Source organism: Phasianus colchicus, chromosome 9 (genome assembly GCF_987193195.1).
Source record: "Phasianus colchicus chromosome 9, bPhaCol1.hap1.1, whole genome shotgun sequence".
Lineage (NCBI taxonomy): Eukaryota > Metazoa > Chordata > Aves > Galliformes > Phasianidae > Phasianus > Phasianus colchicus.
Window position 1 is genome coordinate 11459717 of NC_143444.1, and position 20696 is coordinate 11480412.

General features: G+C 42.7%; 1 protein-coding gene across 4 annotated transcripts in view; it reads left to right on the top strand.

Moving 5' to 3' along the window:
- Positions 1 to 8942: 8942 nt before the first annotated feature.
- The window catches only part of NEK7 (NIMA related kinase 7), a 62404-nt gene continuing 50650 nt past the window's right edge, over positions 8943 to 20696 (top strand). Inside the window, exons 1-2 of one of the 4 annotated variants that reach the window (XM_090146150.1) lie at positions 8943 to 9159; positions 14842 to 14925. The gene's annotated coding sequence lies outside the window, so the exon portion shown is untranslated. Of the gene's footprint in view, positions 9160 to 9905; positions 14740 to 14841; positions 14926 to 20696 lie in introns of those variants that run through there. The other 3 variants (XM_031595808.2, XM_031595809.2, XM_031595811.2) reach the window with 3 other exon arrangements.

Genomic DNA, 20696 nt, shown 5'->3' on the forward strand with positions numbered 1-20696 from the left:
GGTCAGCTGTTCTACAATCACTTTGGACCCTGAAGAATTTTTAGGAGTAAATAAAAAATGTAACCCAAAGAATCATCTTGAGGAAAAATGATTTTCAGAGCTTGAATGTCTTTTCTTGTTGTTACTGTTTGGACAGTGGCTGGAGAACAGATTCCAAGAACTCCCAGTCCTGGGGCACCACAGAGCTTCTCTGCTGTCTGCTTGATACCTTCCATGGTCCTGCAAGGGGACAGCAAGGCAGTTCTCCAAACGCTGTAAGCTTTTTCTTACATGATAGCTTGAAAGAAAGATAACTGAATGCAACTTTTCTGTTATGAGAAACCAATAATAATGATACAATGCCTACCTCTTAAAAGAAGAGCTCCAATGATTTTACAAGAAAACTCTTGTTCTGTGGGTGTAACTACTGACTTCCCATACAGCTGAGAAAATCCAGACATTAGAAAAGGGCTACCTTAGCTGGGAGGAAGCAAGGGGGGGTGACTCCACACTTGCTGTCCTTATAGCTAGCAATCCACTGAGAACTTGCAGTGATCTACCCAAATCTGGCCTTTTCATGTTATGAGAAGGAACTTTATATCTAGTTTCTACTGTCGAAAACAAAGCAACAGCAAAAAAAAAACAAACAAAAAAACCAAAAAAAAACCCAAACAAACTAAAAAAACACCAAGCCCAAAATTAAGAAAAACTATCAAACCTGTTAATGATAGGTAATAATTTGAAATACTGTATTCTGAGCACCATCATCTGAGCGAAGAACTCATTCCTAACACCTAACCTGTTGATGCAGCCCAGGTTATAGTTGTCCTTCTGGGCTGCAAGAGCATACTGCTGGCTCAGTCCAGCTTTTCACCCACGGGGACCCTCAGTCCCTTTGACCAGGGCTGCTGTCAAGGCATGCATACCTGGGATTGCCCCAACCCAAGTGCAACACCTTGCAGCTGGCCTTGTTGAACTTCATTAGGTTCTCATGTGCCTCCCTTTTGAGTCTGTCCTGCTCCCTCTGGATGGCATCCCTTCCTTCTGTGGTGTCAGCTGCAAACTTGCTGAGGATGCACTTGATCTCATCACCTGTGTCATTGATAAAGATTTTAAAGAGTAATAATACCATGGTTTGACAGGATTTTCTCATTTATTCATTTCAGTGACAAGGTATGTCTGTGAGAATATTATGGTAGAGGAATTATTTACCATGAATTATAGCAAGTGACAGTTTTACTTGTTTTCTTTAGATGAATCACTGCAAGTGTTTTGCTTTATCTGCTAAGTACAATAATTTTAGAAGTCTTACACTGTGATCCGGATTTCTTGGTAGAGGGAATACAGCAACTTTGGGACTAGATTCTACACAGCTCCTTTTGTAAATTGATGAGTAATCTTAAAGTTCTATGTGGAAACTTCAGTGGTTCCGTAACTTTTTGATGTAAAATTCTGAGATGTTTGGGGGAAGCTTCTATTGTAGGGCTGCAACAATGATGGTGCTCACTACAGGGATTAAAGTTTTATACCTCACAGATTAGATATCCCTATAAAGCAATAGCACAAGAATGTACTGCAATTACCTATAACATCCCAGACGTGACGTGAGTGCTATGTATTTATTTGAGACACTTACCAAAGATACAACTGATTTTCTGCTGACAGTTGGTATTCTGAAGTATTAAGTTCCCTATTTAGATGTAGTTATCCCATTATGTCTTGTTATTTCAACCCGCGTTTATGCTTTTATGCCTTTTCCTTTTTTTAGGACACGTTCTATCAAAAATAAATAATTAAACCACAGATGAACTGTCAAAAGGGAACATTCATATTTTAACGCAACATTAACATTTTGGTAATTAACATGGCAGTTAATGCTTTTAGCAGATGTAACAACATTAGACTTGTAAATTTTAATTAAAGCTAATGGTTCACGATAGCTGTAGGGATCAGGCATCCTCTCTGGATACTGAAAACATGTCTAATGTGATTAGAAATACTAATTGAAGAAAAAAGGACTGCAATAGTGATGACTGTACTTCTTCATCCTACTGAATTATTACAAACCTGCAGCAACTTTTTAAATACATTTGTAAGAGGAAGATTGAAGAGTCAAATGCTCTCCTTGAAGAAATGAAAAGGGGGTCAAGAGAACATTAGATATTTTCTATCTGTTAGAAGAGGGAAAATTATTAATTGAAAGCCACTTCCCCTTCCTTATTCCCCCGAGACTGTATTCCCAAGAAATACCATAAAGTTATTTGGTTACGTTTCACATCCCTTTTGGATTTAATTAGGAACTAATATGTTAGTTTTAATTCCCTTGGAGGCTTTGAATTCCAACGGCAGGCACGGAAGCAGGACTGGCACTGGGAACTGTGACTCTGGTGGATGTTTCTCAGCTTCACTGTGAGTTAAAGAGATTGGTAGCGAGTCTTTTCACGGCTTGTTGAAACATGAAACATTTTAATAAGCACAGGGAAAGGATTAGTTTTACTAAGGGTAATTACAAGCTGCTAGCCACCTATAAAATGCACTTACATTTTATTGTAAAATGCCAGCAATATTTATTTCACTTGTTATGTGGATTTTTTTCTTCTAAATCTGGCTCAAAAGTCTGCTGAAGTCGGTGGGAAAAATCTCTAGTCCTTATTCTAAAAAAATTACCATAGAAAATCATGTTCTTTCCACTGGGAGTTCTGGCTAATAAAGATTAAACACTGGAACTTAAGTTTGCTTTTTTGACTGACAATAGTTATTTTTGCTATAAATGTGGTTATTCCCCACTAGTGCCTTTAGCTCTGCTTCTGTCAACACCCTTCCAACATCATCATAAATTATTATTCATTTACTTCGCAGCGCAGGCGTAGGCTCCATTCCACTAGGCAAAGTGCAAAGACATGGTGAGAGACAATTCCTGTTTGGTAGAATTACACTCTAACTAGTTGTGACAAAGGATGAGAGGAAGGATGCTAGGAGAACTAATGCTGTTTTCTCTCCATTTTATTTCTGGCTGAAATAGGAAACTTGATCAAGCGTGTATGGAAAGACTGAATAAAGCTATTTGAAGAAAGCTTATCAAGTAACACTGCAGTTCAGAACATTTGCAAAGATTTATATTAGTTTCTGGGGAAAGAGCCTGCAAGAGACGTGGAAATCTTTTTATCTTGCATTGGTGCTAAATATGAAAATTAAATGGTGCTTAAGTAATTACAAACCGTAGGCTGTCTTTCTCCAACGGTGTAAATTTTGTTGAATTCCAGTAAGAAAGAAGATCTCAATGTGTATTTTGAATAGCTGTCCAGCTGTATCACCAGGCATGATGCAGTGGTTAGCGGTAAGTCTCAATATTCCCCTTTATAACCCACTCTGCTTCTTAAATAGCAATACCCCTATCACATGCTGACTATATTATCTGATGAAATAAAAAAAAGCCCAGCTTTACAGGTGGGCATTTGGGATGACATTGTGACCTCCCTGGGAGAACAGCAAAGCTTCCATGAGGTCATTGGCTTCATGATTTACTTGTACGTTAACCATCCAGAAAATGCATTATCCTATCTATCATTTTCCACTGGGAAATACCATATGTTTTACAGAGTTTGTTCTAAATTTTACCTGTATTATCATTTTCATAAACATCTTCCATGAACTCCTCAGGGCTTTGACACTGAGGTGTACAATGGTGAGGATGGCTGATGTACCTTAGAATATAGTCAGGTGGGAGGAGAAACAAAAGTTAAGGTTGAGGTGTCAGTGCATTCTCTGGACACAATGTCTTAACGTTTAGGCACCAGTGAAGCTAATGTGATTCAGCTCTCGGATATTTATTTTATTTGGCATAAAATGTTGCAGATCTGGATTTTCATTAATAATTTACTATAACTTCATGGTAATGATGACTCAAGCAGAACACATTTTGTGAAATCTATGACTTACTGAAGGAAAGGACAAACTTAGGTGATTTTTTTTCGTCTTTTCTGGTTAAAAGAACATTCCTGGATCCAACAGCCAAGGCCCAAATCTTCCGCTGCGTAAATCAGTGTGACTTCACCAAAGTCAGAGCAGCTATATTGACTTACAATAAGAATCTGGGCCTTGGTGACACCAAGTGTATTGTTTATAGTTTTTATTGGCAAGTGCACGTTTATAGACTTTAGGACAGTTTCTAATCCTGTGTCATATCGTAAACACTACTGCCTCATACAAACAGACATAACAATTATTTGAAAGTTGTAAGGCTTAACAACTTCTGTAAGAGTTCCTTTTATATGAATAACACAAGTTCCTGGTTTTCAGTGAAACAGCTTCATGCATGCAGGGCCACTGCTGGACATGAGTTAGGTAATTTGTGCTGCTGCAAGAAGTACTAGCAGCCAGGCTCTGGCATTCAGAGCAGGGTAATCAATTAATTTCCAAGGTAAAAACTTAAACATACGTAAAGGGAATGTTGTCATTGATGAGAAGTTCATTGCTACAGAATTCCTGACGCCAACAACCTTGTGAGATTCAAAACACAAGGAAATAAAACAACCAATAAACAACAGTAGCTTGATGCATTAGAATAAATGATAATTATTTCAAAACAGGAACAGATATTCCAAATAAGAGTTATTCAGCTCTCTGTCAGGCCTTGCTATGCTCGCCAGGACCTGTGACTTTTTTTTTTTTTTTCAACTGGATGGATGTATTTTAGATGCTGTTTTGGGTAGTTCTCAATCTGAAAGTAGAATAAGGTTCAGTTTATTGCTACTTTTAGTGCATGTCCTCTCTGTATGGCAGAAGTTTTCTGCCTGTGACAATTATGGAGAAATCAGAGACAGCACACTGCATTAATAATGCTTTCGGATACTAAATGAAAGAAGGACTAAAATCTTTCAAATTACTGCATTTAAAATTTAAAACAATAATTTGGTGTGTGTGTGCAAAGCAGGAGAATTTGGTATTTTGTTTGCTCACAACACTGTATTTCCTTACTCATAATGAAATTTCACCACAGCTGTAGGTTCCTTAAGCTCAGTATTTCTCACACTTGTTTATACAGCCCTGCACAGCAATACTGCTAAGTGTTCAGAGCTCTCTGATGGCCCTTAAATCTGAGTTGTCAGCCTCCACATTTTAGATTTATAATTGCATGTTCCACTCCCTATTTTTTAAAAACTGTAATGGGTATATGAAAAGGAGTAATTCCATTTACATGAGAATGGAGTTCATCTCTTCAAAATGATGAGCAGAATCATCTTTGGAAAAAAAAGTTAAAGGCAATTCAATCCTCCTCAGCATTTATTGTCCGAACACTAAAAGAATTTGGAGCAAAAAGCATTAAGTTATTGTGTCCACACTCCTCTGAAGTACCTGCATTTCTACATTACCTCCTGTACAATTTTTTTATCGCTGGTCATCTTGTATTTTCTCACCTTTTCCACATTCCTCACCTTTCCAAAAGCTCTGGCACGTTCACGTGGTGTGACAGGCTCCCCAGCAGGAAAGTCTTATGAGACCTACTGAAGCCACCAAGCTTTTTTTCTGGCCTTATCTTGGTTAAAAGTTTGTCTTTAAATCACAGTCAAACTTGGCCTCACATCTACCACAGCAGGTTTCCTGCTTCTGATGTTTTTGGAAGAGGTTTCACAATTACTTTTTATACCATTACCAACATTTTCCTTGAAATGCTTTTGGCCTGCCTTTTACAGTTTTATGTTTTATGCCAGAGCTTATGCTACTTTCTGTTTCCCTCATCTGAACACAATATTTTAAGAGTGCTTTTTTGCTACTATCCATTACTCTCCTGCAGAGCTCCACTGGTCTTCAGGCATTCCTTCCAGAAGCGTCAACAGGTGATAGAGACACTTGCTCAGCAATCCTAACGCAGGTCACTTTCCCCTCTGGCTCTTTTAATTTGCTTCTGACAAACTTCCTTGGCATCTTGTAGCCATCTTTTCAAAGTTCACTGTTCCTATGGTAAATTTATTTGTCCCTTTCACTCCTACAAAGGTGCTGAATTTGAATGTATTGTGATCAAAATTCTGGAATGGTTCTTTGATATAAAAGCTCTGAAGAAGGCCTGGTGCCCTACTTCATTCAAACCAGGAGGTCTCTGAGCTTCTCTAATGAATTGAGTTTAAAATTGGCATAATATCCTATCGCAATATTTATCAAGCCCAGAGAGAACCGATATCTCTTCACTCTGGCCATCACACCTTTCTAATTTCCCTGCCACAAAAAAGGTAGATACATGAGCTTTTTTACCGTTAGTAACAAAGAACCAGGGCAGAAGGAAACTTTAAGCCTGAAAATTCAGGCTTCAAGGTTTTATAGTGAACAGTTGCTCCTTTTGATTAATTTCCTCCGGTTTATTGATTGAAGAACCTGAAGAATTGTTAACCATTGAGCTGTTATGTTACCTCTTACATCTGTGACCCCAACGACATCTCTTCCCAGCTTCTCTGCCCTAGTGAGCTCTTTTGCCTGAAATTGTGAAAGTTTTGAAATCTGTATTTTTCTTGAGTCTTAAGTTTATGCTGTTAATGAACATCTCAGGAAGCCAGATGCATGGAGTCCTAGATAATAGGAGTAGCAGGAAGCACATTAGGAATCACCTGGGGAGTAGGTCTAAATGTCTGAGTCCTTGCTTAACTTAAATGTCATTGCCTAAAAGTCTCCAACTGCTTTTGAGTCTGGTAACCAAATCCTGGCAAAGACCACCGGTTTCCAGTTCAATGATAATAACACACAACACTGCCGTTGCAAATAATACCTTTTATGATCATGTGGTATTTTAGATACCCTGAATGGTAGCTATATTTATAGGTTTTATATATATTAATAGACTTCAGCGACCAGAAAAAGACTCATAGAGCTTTCTTAAGTTGATTAACTAATTGACAATACTGAGACTGGTGAAGCGCAGCATCAGTGACATCTGCCATTAGAGCTTAGGACGCATCTGTAAACGAGAATCTGCAGTTACCAACTGTTCAACGTTGTTACATATTTCTTTACTGAATTTAACAGTAAATTATGAATGTCTGTGCATTGTTTAATTGTTAAGGAAGATCAAAATTAACTCCCAAATTAGAATTAGCGAGGAGCAGCTATAACTCTCCCGTATATATTGTAGAACTCACATCTAGTACGATACCTAGGGAAAATATGGGTATTTATGACCCTTCTGTAATTCACAGGATCCTTCTCTGCCATCTCTACAATTCCCCCTTACCTACTGATCTTTTTCTCAGTACGCAAAACCAGCACACTCAACTTGCAATTTTAACTTAAGGGTATTTAAAAAATAGGTGGAACAAGATGGCACTAACTGGGACCAAACTTGTCAACTAGCTCCAGTATGGGGAACTGTATGCTAAACTCCTTCCTTCTGCCTCTGGCCTGCTTGATTCCAGGTGTGGAGCATTTGCCACACCTCCAGCAGCTGGTAAGGCTTACCCTAAGAGCTGTGTTCTTCCTCTCAGATCCCTAACTCCAGCATGTCTTCATCTGTTTTCTCTAAGCCTTTGCTAGCTGGTTAGTCAGTGTCCCCTGCAGCCTCCAAGAGAATCACTTACCAGAGATAAGCCTGCTCCTTAACAACCCCTTAGGCTAGTCAATCTTCCAGAGCCTTTTCTGCCTTTCTGATTCTGTATGATGTGAAGGCTCCATTACCAGGAATGTTAGATGGGTTTATTAAAGTGAAAATGTGCACTGAAAAGCAAAGGAAAACATCCCTTTACAAGTAAACCTTCGTACAGCACAGGCCTGAAGACCGACTTTGATAGCACATGGCAGGCTTATCACCCTGCAAGTTTTAAATTTGTATTTTATTTAAAATTAGTATAGTATTTTATTAAAGCCTTTTTTTTTTTTCTTTTTGTAAGACTCTTTTTGATGGCCATGATGATGGTTGGTTAACTGAAGCAGCGTATTCAGCTTTAGGTCTTTGGGTTCTCAAAGCACCAAAAAGAAAATGGAAGCAGCCATTTTTTAACCAAATGAGGCTGGAATACAGGAAAGAGAAGAAGCTGCAGCAGTTGGTAGCATGAGGCTAAAACACTGGTTGGGTTCAGACAGCTGAACAGTGTAGAAATGCAGTAACTGCAGCTACAGTGACATAACTAATGGAGAAAATCGAGGAATAAAAATCTGTGGGTATAAAAAAAACATCTTGCTCAAACAAAACAAAAAACCCACGTGGCCAAAAACAGCAGATGACATACTGCTATGATAAAGAGGAAATGTGCAGAATTGTTAATAAATGTATTAACATCAGAGAAATGAGACAGCAAAGAAAAATGTATTTTTTAACTGTGAGAGTTTCTATCACCACACACCCCACAGACGTCTCAGGGCTGAGGTCCTCCTCATAAGCAGGCTGTTCTTTTGCAGAGAGGTGAATGGACGTTTTCTAGACACGCTGCTCTGTATCTTATTTATTCTGCGAGAGACTTTGATAAAGTACAGCTTAAACTGTTACAGGAAACAAACATAGTTGTCCTTTACATACGGTTTCTTCACCTTAGGAAGAAGCTATTTGATCACAGTGCCGCGTAACCTTCCTTGAGAAATCGTGCGGGATAATCTGTCCTCTTTCCGTTGCGTGCCAAAGCAGCCTGGGCCGAAGCTTCAGGCGGGTGCTGCTGGCTGATCGCAGAACCAGCGCCCTGATTAGAGGGCCTGCGCGCGTACCGCTGCCGTTCTGCTGCGCGGCTTCGCCGGGCGAGCGCCGTGCCTTCAGCGCCACTGCCCACCCAGGTCCGAGCGCTCCGTGCCTCGGAACCTTCCCGAGCCCAGCCGCACCGCGCGAGTGCCTGCGGCGCAGAGCCGGCCGGCCGGGCGAGGCGCCTGACGGAAGCTGCCGCCCGAGGAACGCAGCCCGCCCCGCCGAGGCGCCGTCGGGCGCCCCACGGCCACGGGCGGCAGGGGGGCGGCGGGGCGAGGCGGAGCCCGGCGGCCGCCCCGCCTCCATCCTCGGGGATGCCGGGATGTTTACGGGCCCGGCAGGAGCGGCGGGGGGCGGAGAGGAGGTCGGGGCCGCAGCGGGTGTCCGAGCCGGCGGCCGGCAGCCCCGCTAGGCGCCTGCGGCGAGCCGCGGCCCGGCTCCGGCTGCCGAAAAGCCGGCGGGCGGAAGAGGTGAGGCCCGGCCCGGGCCCCGCGCCGGGAGCGGGCGAAGGCAGCGGCGGGATCCCGGTGAGCGGGGCGCGGCGGGGCCGGGGCGGGAGGCGCGGGGCTGCGCCCGCCCGCCTGGAGGCGCCCCCCCCCGCCGAGTCGCGGGGGCGGACCGCAGGGTCCCGCCTCCCGCCGCCTCGCGTTGGTCGGCGGGGCTCGTTCTCGCGGCGCCATTGGGCGGCGCGGCTGCCGCTCCCCCCGCCTCACGGGGAGGGAGCGGTGCGGGCCGGGGAGAGAAACTTTCTGCGCCTAGCGGGGGCGGGATGGCGGCGGGCGGTAACCGGCCCGGGGCCGCCTCCGCTCAGCCGGCGTCCCGCGGCGGCTCTTGTGGAAGCGGCTCCCCGGGATCGCGGTGGGCCGTGGTCCCGCAGCGGCCGGCGGGTCCCTCGGGAGCCGGGGAGCGGCGGGGCGGGGGGCGGCGCGGCCCCGGGCGGCGCGGTCTGGCCGCTCGCTGGGCGCCCGCCTCGGGCCGGGCTCCTCGGCTAGCGCCGCTCGTGGTGCTGCGCCGTGCGTCCCTACGCCGTGTGTCCCTGCGGGTGCCCGGCCCCTCTCACCTACTCTCACCTGACTGCCGGCCGTGCCCGGGGCGGGTGCGGTGCTGCTCTTGGCCTGCCGGCTCCGCCTTGGCTTGGCCGCGCTGTGCTGAGCCTGCCGGGTGCGGGCAGCGTGGCTGTGTGAGACCAGGAGAAACTGAGGCCTACTGAGGAGTGCTGGGAGCGGGGCATCCTCTGTCAGTATAAATAATAATAATAATAATAATAATAAACCATCTTTTCCCCGTGGCTCCATCTTGACCTTGCGTAGTGCCCAGTTTCTGTTCTGCATGCACCTGCTCTGAGTTTTGACTTGTGTCTGTGCAAACTGTCCCTTCAGGATAGATGCTCTTCTTTGGAACTTGAGCTTTTGCTTTGAGTTTCATGAGAGGCATCAGTTGCCTTGCATGACATAACTGTTACAGCACTGTTTTCTCAGATTGGAATGGTAGTGTTATTTTTCAGGTCATGCATGCATAGTAAGTTCATTGATGTTCTGGATGTCTTTGCTGTATGAAGTTATGTGACCAGCCTGAAGTTACGGTGGACGATGTATTGCTCCGTAAGGCAGGCACTTCAGTCAGTTAGATGTCACGTGGATATTTGCAACTCCACTAAATTGTAAGAGTGAAATTTTAAAACACGTTCCATTCGTTGCTGCTTCGGAAACAGCTCAGAGTTGTAGAGGTGTCTGCATTTAAAGTTTTTGACTCATGCTGCTGCGAGAGGGATGAAATGCAGTAGAATGCTCTGATTAGTTCATGGTCTCTGGAAAACAGGAGAAAAGAAGAGTAAATTGTTTTTTGTTGTGGAAGAGGGAAGCTTGCAAGTATCTTCAAGCAGCTTTAAAGCGAGAACTTAAAGCCTGCAGTGATATATATTTGATACTGGAAGGAAATAACACAAAGGCACACTTGCATGTTCTTTAATTTCAAAGTATTCAGGATGTTTTATTTAGAAGTATCTGATGTTTGGGTAGATGAATTTTCAAAGCATGCTCAGAGACTTTCAGTGAAAGGATAGAGATACGGCTTTTATGGTAGATACCTTGTATTCAACATGAAAAAAATGGTTGTTGAAGTGCAAAATAAAAAAAGGAATTTTAGTCCACTGAAAATCTGTTTTTGATTGACTTACTGTTGTGCCTTCCAGAGTCTACAAGAAATAGACAAATGGAGTCTCACCACTGTAGTAGAAATTCCTTCCAGAGAAAGAGGAATAAATACCATTTTAGAGTTGTTTAGCTGAAGTCATGTGAGTGTATGAGAAACTCATGTGAAAGATTTATCCTAAGACAGTCAAAAAAGAGTACATGAAGTCAGTCGGTGGCTTTGCTGTAACATGTGGTATCCTCTGAATTTTAGGAGCTGTGAGGTACACCTGTATTTTCCTTTTGTTGTGCCAAAGTTGAGCTGAATGCAGTCAGCCTTCTATATTTGTTCATGGAGACGCTTTGGGGAGGCAGTTTGCCCATGCATGTGAAAAATCCATTTTTAATAGACTTAGTATAGGATCTTGCATTCACATTAGTTCTGCGTTTAGTTGTGTCACTGTAGTGGAAATGCTAAGTCATGGCTTGAGCCAGTGGTTGAGCACCTGGTAGGAAGGCAGGGCCAACCTAGGGGAGCTCAGTGTACCTGGGTGACTGGAGGGGTTGGAGCCAGTATCCACCCCTTCCCAGACGTCATTTAAGAGCTGGCAGTGGAGGCAAGGGCACCTCTTGCTACAGTTCAGTGCCTACCTAAGGCCTTCCAAAGATAAGTAGTTCTTTTTCTTTATTTCTGCTGCATTTGGGCACATCGCCATCGATCCCTTGTTGTCTTTGGAAGACTGATAGTCTTCCAAACATCTGTGCTGAATGGATAAATTCACCTGATCTTGATAAGTACTTTGGGAAAAGTTGACCTGTAATAACTTCTAATGTTCCTTATTTGGGGCTTATCCAGAGGTCCCTTCTGATTCCCAGGAAGTGGTGCTTAGAACTGGCAAGGAGGGAAGATACTCTTGCAAAGGTTAATGCTGTGAATAGTCATAGGAGTTTACTGGTGATTAAGTTCAAGAAAAATTGTTCAGTTCAGCCATGTTGTATACAGCATGCACCAGAGATGAAAATAATGCCGGAATTCCAAAGTGGTGATAAGAGCAGCCTTTAGAGCACTCGTTTCCTGTATTTATCATGATTTGAACCCTGCCTGCTGTGTAGGAAGAACTTCAGCCTTGCAGTGCAGTACAGCATCACTCTCCATTGCCTTCTTAAGAAACTACTGGAAGGATTGTCTTTGTCAGGCTGTCTAAAAAGCAGAAGAGAAGCAATGCTGCTAGAATAAGTGCCTTTTCTGTTATGGACAATCCCATGCATGTCTGAAATGTAAGTACAATTCAGCTTCTGTTTCTGAAGTTAGAAAGCAGTGTATTTCAAGTGCTGTTATTGCCTATCTGGCAGGCAGAACACACATGCTTATGTATGGGAGTTAGAAAAAAATAAAGAATTTGTAGGAAAGTAGTATGCATGTTTAAGTCTTACTGTGCATAGTTTAGCTCTCTGATACCAGTGACCTCTCACTGTTCATTATAGGTACCAGTTCAAATAGACTATTTACTTCGTGTGGCATTTGGGAACTTACATTCAGTGCTCTTTGCTTTAATCTGCTTGGGATGATTTATAACACAGTTATTACTGTTATATTTAGTAGCTGGACCAGATTAATTGCTTTACATTGCCTTGAGAGTTCAGCATGTGGATGAGATGTTTGTCTTTGGGAGAAGCGGAGCTAGCTGCTGCACTGTTGATGGTCTGGTCCTTTTCAGTTCATTTAATCCTCTGTCACAAAGCTGTTGATTCCTTGAAAACTGGAAGGCAAAAATATCACAGGTAAACTTCATGTTCAATCTGTAATAAGGAAGTAGAAGCTTGCAGTGTGAAAAGGCACAGCGTTCTGGCCTGTAGAGGCCCTTCTTCTGTACCCTTTTCTCCCTCATCTGAAAACAGATCCAAAAAAGGAGTTGTCTTCACAGCAGTGAATTTCCTATACTTGCCGTGAGTGGAATTCAGAGCAGTGTGTTAGGTGTGTGGGCTGCTTGTGAGGTTCGTGGACATAACTGGGGCTTGGGAGCAGGAACTGTGAGCAGCCTGCGTACGCCACAGCACACAGTTAGTCATTGAGGATACTCCAAAAGCAGCACTGGATCTTGCAGATTTTTGCTGGTGGAGGTTAAACATAAGGTACAGAAACAGCTGTGAAGCTGTGCATTGTCCTGCGGAGGTGAAGTGTCTGGCAGCTGGCTTCTAGGCCTGGGGATCTCACAGCTCTCACTGCAGCCGTGGACTAGGAGGTGGTGTGAGAGGATCCTGAAAAGCTTCTTGAGTCTGGCTGGTATACCTGCTCTGATTCTGTGTGCTGCTTCATTTCATCATCTTGGGGGTAGCTTAGGTTGTAAATTATATACTGAAGTTATGTTTTAATGAATGAGGGTGTCTCGTCACTCTGCCCATGTGTTGGCCTGGCAAGGGCTAGGTTTTAAGGGTTTCTGATCGCATCTTAATTTCCTTTCTCTGAATATCTTGTTTTTTGTTTTTGTAATTGGGCTTGCTACCATATGTTTTGTTTCCTTCTCCTGCATACCTGCATGGTATTTTGCAGACAAAACTCTTGGCTTTGTAGTGAATAACTTGTTTTCACTCTCTGTTGGCTGTGTTCCTGTTATTGGATTTTTTTTTTTTATCATTTGGTACTTTTTATCATCCTTACCTAAGGCTGAACTAAAACGAAATGCGAGATAATGCAGTAACTCGCTGTTGCCAGAAGGGAGATGTTCATTTCCCTCTGATCTCTCCCTTGTCTCCCTCCTCTGCCCTAGCTCAGCAGACCGAAGGCTCTCACAGCCTCCTCTGTGCCTCGCTCAGCGTGTGTTGCTTGTGGAGCTGGGCCTGGCAGCATTTGGGGCTGAACCAGCTCAGCAAATGTTCTGGGTATTGGTCGGGATGGCTAAGCAGGATCAAGTGGAAGGGAAAGGAAGACCTTAAGTGCTTGTGAGCTGTTAGATTGGCTTTGTGCTTGAGGTGTAATTTGACCAGAGATTTAACTGATGTAAGTTAGGGCTGCTCTGTCCCCAGCTGCATCTTCCCTTCTTTTCTGCTATCACAATTCCATCCCTGTGTCTGCAAGGGGAAAGATTTGAAGAACTGATCTGGAGGAAAAAATGGAGCGGCCTGAGAGGGTTGGTTTGTGGCTGGTCCAGTAAAGGAACACTGGTTCCTCCCAGGGCAGGGAGCAGGGCCTGGAGCATATGGCTGGGGGGAAGGAGGGAGGTGGTGGTGCCCCAGGGACGGCTGCTGTCCTTGTGTGCACCGAGGGCCTGTTCTGCTGGTAGTGGTGTGGCCAGGTGCCACATGTGAATTGAGATGGCGTCACAGGGAAAGCATTTGAAGGCAGTGAAGTATTTCCTTTGTAACTGGCTAGTCCGTATGAGGAAATGGCAGTTGGATTTCTTAGTGGGTGAACAGAAACCAAGTGAAAATGGAGGCTCATCTTCAGTTGTCATGAGATAGCCAACAGTTGAAAAAAGGGCAAGTCAGTGCATGTGCAGCCCTTTGGGAGCAACTGGAAAAATAAGGAATCTACCTGCCTGACACAACTGGCAAGGAGAGGGAGGAAAAAAGAAAGTCCTTGTTACATTGCCCCAATGGGGGAAGAGGAAGAGAGATGGGCCTGTGAGGTGTGGCGTTTCTTTTGGTTATTGGCAGGGAGCTCCTGGGAGCTGGGCAATAACAGCAGCTGGAACCTGTGCTTTCAGGGTCAGAATCAAGAGTGCCTGATGAATCTGGGTGGATGGATGGATGATAGAACTATATGTGATCTCTTACTATATTTGTTGACTTTTTTTATTTTTAAGTAATTAAAAAGTAATTTAATATGTGTATGCTGGCTTCTGCTAAAATTGCTCTTGCTAAAACCAGCACTTAACCCAGCTTAACTGTGCATGTTTGACTGCTTCTGTAGAGCTTGGAGTGGACAGCTCATGAGTAAGGAACAAAACATTTAAGCCCGAATTCATTTTATTGATTGCTGTAAGTAAAAATAAAGAGTAGTTCCTTCCACATAGGTGGATAATTAATAACTACTTTTATTTCAACAAATGCTGATAATTTGTTTTGTCCTCCACTTTCAAGATTGTCCTCACAGAGCTGCCAACCTACAGGGAGAGTTCAGTTGATAGCATTCAAAATACAGCTCTTTCAGAAGCACTTTGTAAGGTAATCCTACTTGTGTATTTACATCTATATTCAATCATATTTACCACTTAAGATGTCGCAAATAGTTTTTCTTCCGATACTGATGCTTCTGCAGAGAATTTACCAATGATTATGGTTTTGTCACACTGTAGACATTTTTTATATTGTGAAACAAATGTTTCATTTTAACTACCATCAGCTAGTAATAATAATCATTCTGTATGTCTATATGCATAATTTATAAATAATTATGGGTAGGTGTGTATGTATGTGTATTTATGTTATGCATATGCATAATGCGTGTCTGTATGTGTTCATGTATATAATGTACGTTAGTTGGGGTAAATTACAGGTTCCCCTGTGCTCATGATTAACCTGCTCTTCCAGTGTGGAGTTGACTTTATTCCTTGCTGATCAAGGCCTTAATCTTCTTGGCAGCGTTTGAATGAGTATCAACTTAAATGCATTTTGCTTTATTAATACTTATATCCAACCTTGCTGTTGAGGGAGTGCAAAAAAAGAAATTGGGGTGGTCAAATATTTATTCGTCAAGTGAATGAGTAGTTCAAATAATCAATAAGCCATTAAATAAATAATAAGCCTAAAATAAGCATGTTGCAGACTGTATGTTTGTCATAATCTGTTAATAGCAGCAAACCAGTGAAAAGTATAGTGTGTTTGAGCTGGGCAGAGCAAAGAACCTGAAAAAGAGAAGTGGATGATGGTAGAATTATTGCTAATTATTTAGTATTTTACAGGTTGTAAATGCTTCTAATCTTTTAGATGCTTCCTAGGGAAGTAGGAACATACAGAAAAGATCCTAGAGAGAATTAGTTAGCAATGGATGCGTGCAGTGTCACTGTTTGTATGTTAGACTGACAGCCTTGGAAAATTTGCTGTTTACTGAAGCTGCTTGGGCATGAATTTGTCCAGAAGCCTAATGGGTTTATTGCAAATATGAGTGTATGAATGAGTATACACAATGTTTGTGTATTTTGGTCTTCACAAGAAAAAGTGCATGGTCCCCAGTGCAGTTGAATGGTCCTTCTGTACTGTGAGCACCTGCCCACCTTTCAGCCCCCAGCTCCAGCTGTGGGAGTGCAGCCCCCTCACTGCTGTTCAGTGCTATCACACCTGGTTCTTCTGGTGCCTGAGCTAATGCTGAAACTTCTTGCTCCAGCAGCAGCAGTCTTGAGCTTTCAGTTTGGCATGGCGTTGTTAAGTTCTGTGTGAGCCTGGCATCAGCTGCCTTGTGCAAGTCTTGCAAGCCTTGGCTGCTGTCCAGTAGTGTTTGAGCAGGAAACAGGAGATACTTTTTTGATTGTACTTTGTTCGGAAGCCTCAAGCGTAACCAGTTGCAGTGGAGCAGCATTGATTGGCTTTTATTCCTTTTTTTTTTTAAACATTTCAAGTGTTTCAGCATATTTAATCATTTCTAATACTATTTTAAAGCTGACTCTGCAACTCTGTGAGTAGATAGTGTAGTAGCATGTGCATATATAACTGAATTTCATTTTCTTGACCTATGTTAAGAATAATTTAATGAAAAGACACTAGAAAATTCATGAAGATCTCCTGCATTTCATGTTAAATAGACCCATATTAATTATGATTCTTTGAATCCCAGTGGTATGGAGGTGGGTGAATGACTTCTTGAAATGTATGTTAACACATTGGGTTTCATCTTCCACTTCACTATTTGGAAGAGAGGGGGGGAAAAAACAAACAAATCCTTACCCAGTCTGAAGTAAGAGAGCAGACCTTTAGATAAACTGTCAGGGTGTTCTCTTTCTTATGTCTTTTGGAGGTGCTTGGATAGGACAAGGACATGTGGGCTTGGGACACATCAGCATTCTAAGAGCAGCCTGTGAGATTGCTGCCTGTGTGCTGCTGTACTCTGTCCTCTGATGCTGTCAGCGGTAGGTGGGTGCTGAGGAAGGCATGCCGGTGTGGCTGGCCCAGCAAGGTGTGGCTGTTTGGAAATCTTAAGCCATTGTTCCCAGAATAGTGTTCTTTAGTTTCAACCAGGCTGACTAGTTTAGGCCATTAAGGTTTGCCATTTAAAGTGCTTACTAGATGCAGAGGGCTCCAACTTCTGGACCTAAAAGTAGAATGTATATATGGTGTTAAATGGACCTCAGCCCTCCAGAAGCAATCATCCTTTAGAAGAACAAGCAAACAAAACTGAACAATGAATAAAACTAAAGAAACTTATTAAAAGAAAAACCCTAAAAATACCTGCCTTGATTGACAGCGCAATCAAGAATTAAGCAAAGGATGTGGCATCCTTTTTGAAAAGGAACTGAAGTAACTGTACCTGACCAGCACGTTGTGAGCAGTGTAAATTTGTGTTGCTGTGTTAGCAGTTACGAGGAGTACTTAAATCGATGTTCTGCAGAAAGCAGGCTAACATTTTCCACACTCAGTAATCCTTTGATTGAAGTATATTTATATTTTTCAAGTGTAGATGTTGTTTATTCTTTGACATCAATTACTGAATGTCTCCAGGTAAGGTCCAAAACTAAAAAACCATGGTCTGTAGCATGTAGTACTGGAAGCCACGTATTGCTGTGGCTGATGGTGATGTTTTCTACAGGAATGTGCTGTATTTTTGTGTTGTAGTACTGCCATCTGTTAAGACAAGGACAGTAGTGTCTGAATTCTGGCAAATATATTTCAATTTTTTATGGACTTTGAGCTATGAAAATAGCATTTGAAAAGGCACATTTCATGCAATTAGATGGTGTGTAACACTTGGTCTCCTGAGATAACTTCTCCCTGTTTGTAAAGATTTAGTTGTGGTGAAGAAAAAAGCTGCAAGGATTTCAAGTTTTTCCCGTATGCTTTTTTCTTCTTTACTTAAAAAAATTCTCTAGCGTGATATAGCAGAGAACTGTGGTTGGTGCAGAGGGGCAGGCTGTCTGCTTTGGTTTCCGTAAGTTGTTGGTAGTCTCACCTGTTTGTTAGAGGCCAGTGCACACCAACTGGAAGAGTAGCTGTGCTATGCGGCATAAGGCACGTACTGCTGAAGCAGAAGGTGAGGCTGTACGTGTGCCTTCCTGCTACTCCAGCTATTACTTGCCTGCAGTTTTGTTTAATTTCTCAGGTACTCTGGAGTATTTATTAAAATCGAAATTCTCAGTCTCCCTCTTGGTCTTGCCTATGTTGTCTTCCCGTATCTACATCAGTTCAATCTGAAGCAGCTTTCCTGATCGTGGGTATTTGTCTATTGCACTGCACACCATTCCCCTCTTCATTGCACTGCAGTGCTGTCACCCCCGCCCCCCCCCACCCTGCTCTTCTGAGAGTAATGAAGACTCTTTAATTGAAACACATCTTCATAAGTCATGTGGTGAAGACAGGGAGGCATTTACTCCTACATGATTAGCGTAAGCACATTTGGAAATATTAGTCAGATTTGGCATTTTGGGTGCTGGTGGTGTTGCTGCTTTGCCTTTCACTTCATCTGTTGGTGGTTTTCTGTGAGCCACTGTGTATGGAGGTGGATTTGCAGAGGGCGGTCCTGATAGGATTTGCTTCAAGAAGAGAACATTATTACATTTAAATGCTTGCATTTGCATTTTATTTTTGAGTGCTAACTACTTGGCAGCATTTTCAGCATCACTTTACTAGTAAATTATAACATGAAAAACATCTTTGGAAAAATAGAAATTATCATCTGTAATTTAAATACAAATAAGTATTACTCTGTTATATTTTGACCTTTGGAGTTGATTGTAGAGGTGAAAGGCATGCCTCTCTGTGAAAACAGTCTTCAAGCAGCAAAATCCAATTCTTGCCTGCGTTGAGAAACAGTACGAGAGATGGGTTTTGCACCCTGACCGTTTTGTTTGATCAAAATGCCAAATTACTCTAAAATACAAATCTGTCATGCAGTCTTTGAAGACAAAAAAAAAAAAAATAGTAGAAGGAACAAAAGCACTTTAGTATATGGACATAAATCATTGATCTCTACCTTTCCTCTACAAAAGCAACAAGAAACCCCAGAAGTTAATATATCTTCCTTGCTTACTGTGGTAGAATGTTTGTTACCTCTTCAGTTCTTTATTTCATTGTAAAAGCAAGCAATGTGGTGCAGTCTTGTGCAAAGTAAGTTTTTCAGCATGGTTGTGTCACCATGGCAGGGAGGCTGCCTGGGGATGTGGTGGAGCCTGGAGGAGGCTGTCAGTGCTGGCATCCTGCAGCTGGCTGGGAAGTTGCAAGTTGCGGAGTTGTGCAGCATCTGTCTGCCAGCTGTTTTCTTATTTGTCTCCTATTATTTTTAGAAATGTTTAGAAATTTCTACTTCGTTTACTTTGCCTCTTGCATCAGTTTGATCACATGTTTTCTGCTGACCTGCCTGAAATTGCTTTTTAGGATTTCTTTTATCTTTGTATTAATTACAGCTAATAGGGAAACCAAAGCCCCAAACTGTATCCTTTATGAAGAAATACTATGAATAGGAAGAGGAAGCTGCTGTGAGCCCTGATTGCTGTGGTGCTGGGAGTGGGTGGTGGTACTGAGATGGGTGGGATGTCTGCTTTGATGGGAGTGAGGAAAAATAGTGATTGGCTGTGTGTGTCCTTCCTGCTGCTCAGCTCATTGCTGCAGTGTGGCGAGAAACTTTGCAAAGCTGCTCAGTGATGACTTGATCCATTAGCTGTGTGAACATGGTGATGCTGTAAGAGTGGTGTTACTGTGAACACAGGTGGTTTGTTAGGATTTCTGAAATGTTTTGCAGTGAGCTCTAAAAAACTTTGTCTAAGGTTCCCTGTTTTCTCTTGGGAGCTATTTCAACCCTTATAATAGTGTCAAAAGGAATTACTGGGAAGATTTGTTTTGTGTCTGTTTTAAAGGAGATAGTAGCTTGAATGCTTTCATGTTGAACTTCAATTTAATGCTGGGTGAAAATCCTAAGTGATACGTGTAGAGTAAGGTTTGTGGGACATGAATAGCTCTGCGTGCAGGAGGGCACGCTTGCAGTGTTTGAAGTATACAGATCTATCTGAACAAAATTATCTTAGGAATTTTCCTGGTGGTAAAGATTTAAGAGTTACCAGAAGTGAACTTCCAGGATTGGAAACAGGAAGTAAATCAGTCGGACACCGAAAAGCTGGAATAGTTTTGCAGTCAGTCAGATGTAACTCTTGTTAATCTGGAGGCCTTGCCAGGTTTGATCAAGTGGCAGACAGCAGTGCTTTGTGTTCGTGTGTGCTGAAACACTTGTTGAAGGGTTTTCTCTTGCTTCAGACTTGATTCCCTTGATTCCTTTGCTTGGGTTCAAGGCTGCTCGTGAGGTTTCTGTTGTATTCTTCTGAGCAGAGACAGCATGATGCTCCTTGTAGGCACCGGTAAAGCTGGATGCTGCACCAGTCAAGTTGGATGCTGCACCTGCTTCCCTGCCCCTGCTTGCCTACCATATAAAATCTGTGGATAAATTAATACAGCTTAAACAGCATGTGTGCAGTTGTAACTCTTCTGCTGGTCTGCTCTCTCCTGCTCTTCCTAGAAGGCAGAGCTGCTGGCCTCAGGTGTTTTTAGTTTGACAAGGGCCTGGTGCCTCTAAGAGTGGTGAGTTGCTGCAGCTTCCATCAGACAGGGCCTTTTGTATGGCTCTGGTCTTCCAAGTGTTTGAAGCCTGTCCAGTATGTTCACATATGTTTTATAGAACAGCTGAAGACAGGTAAACTTCCTTCTCCAAACTGCAGAACTGGAGTAGTTAGATGTTGGTAAACTTAAGAATGCTAATAAGAATATTAGTTCTTCAATTTCACTGCTGGCTTTCTTGTTTA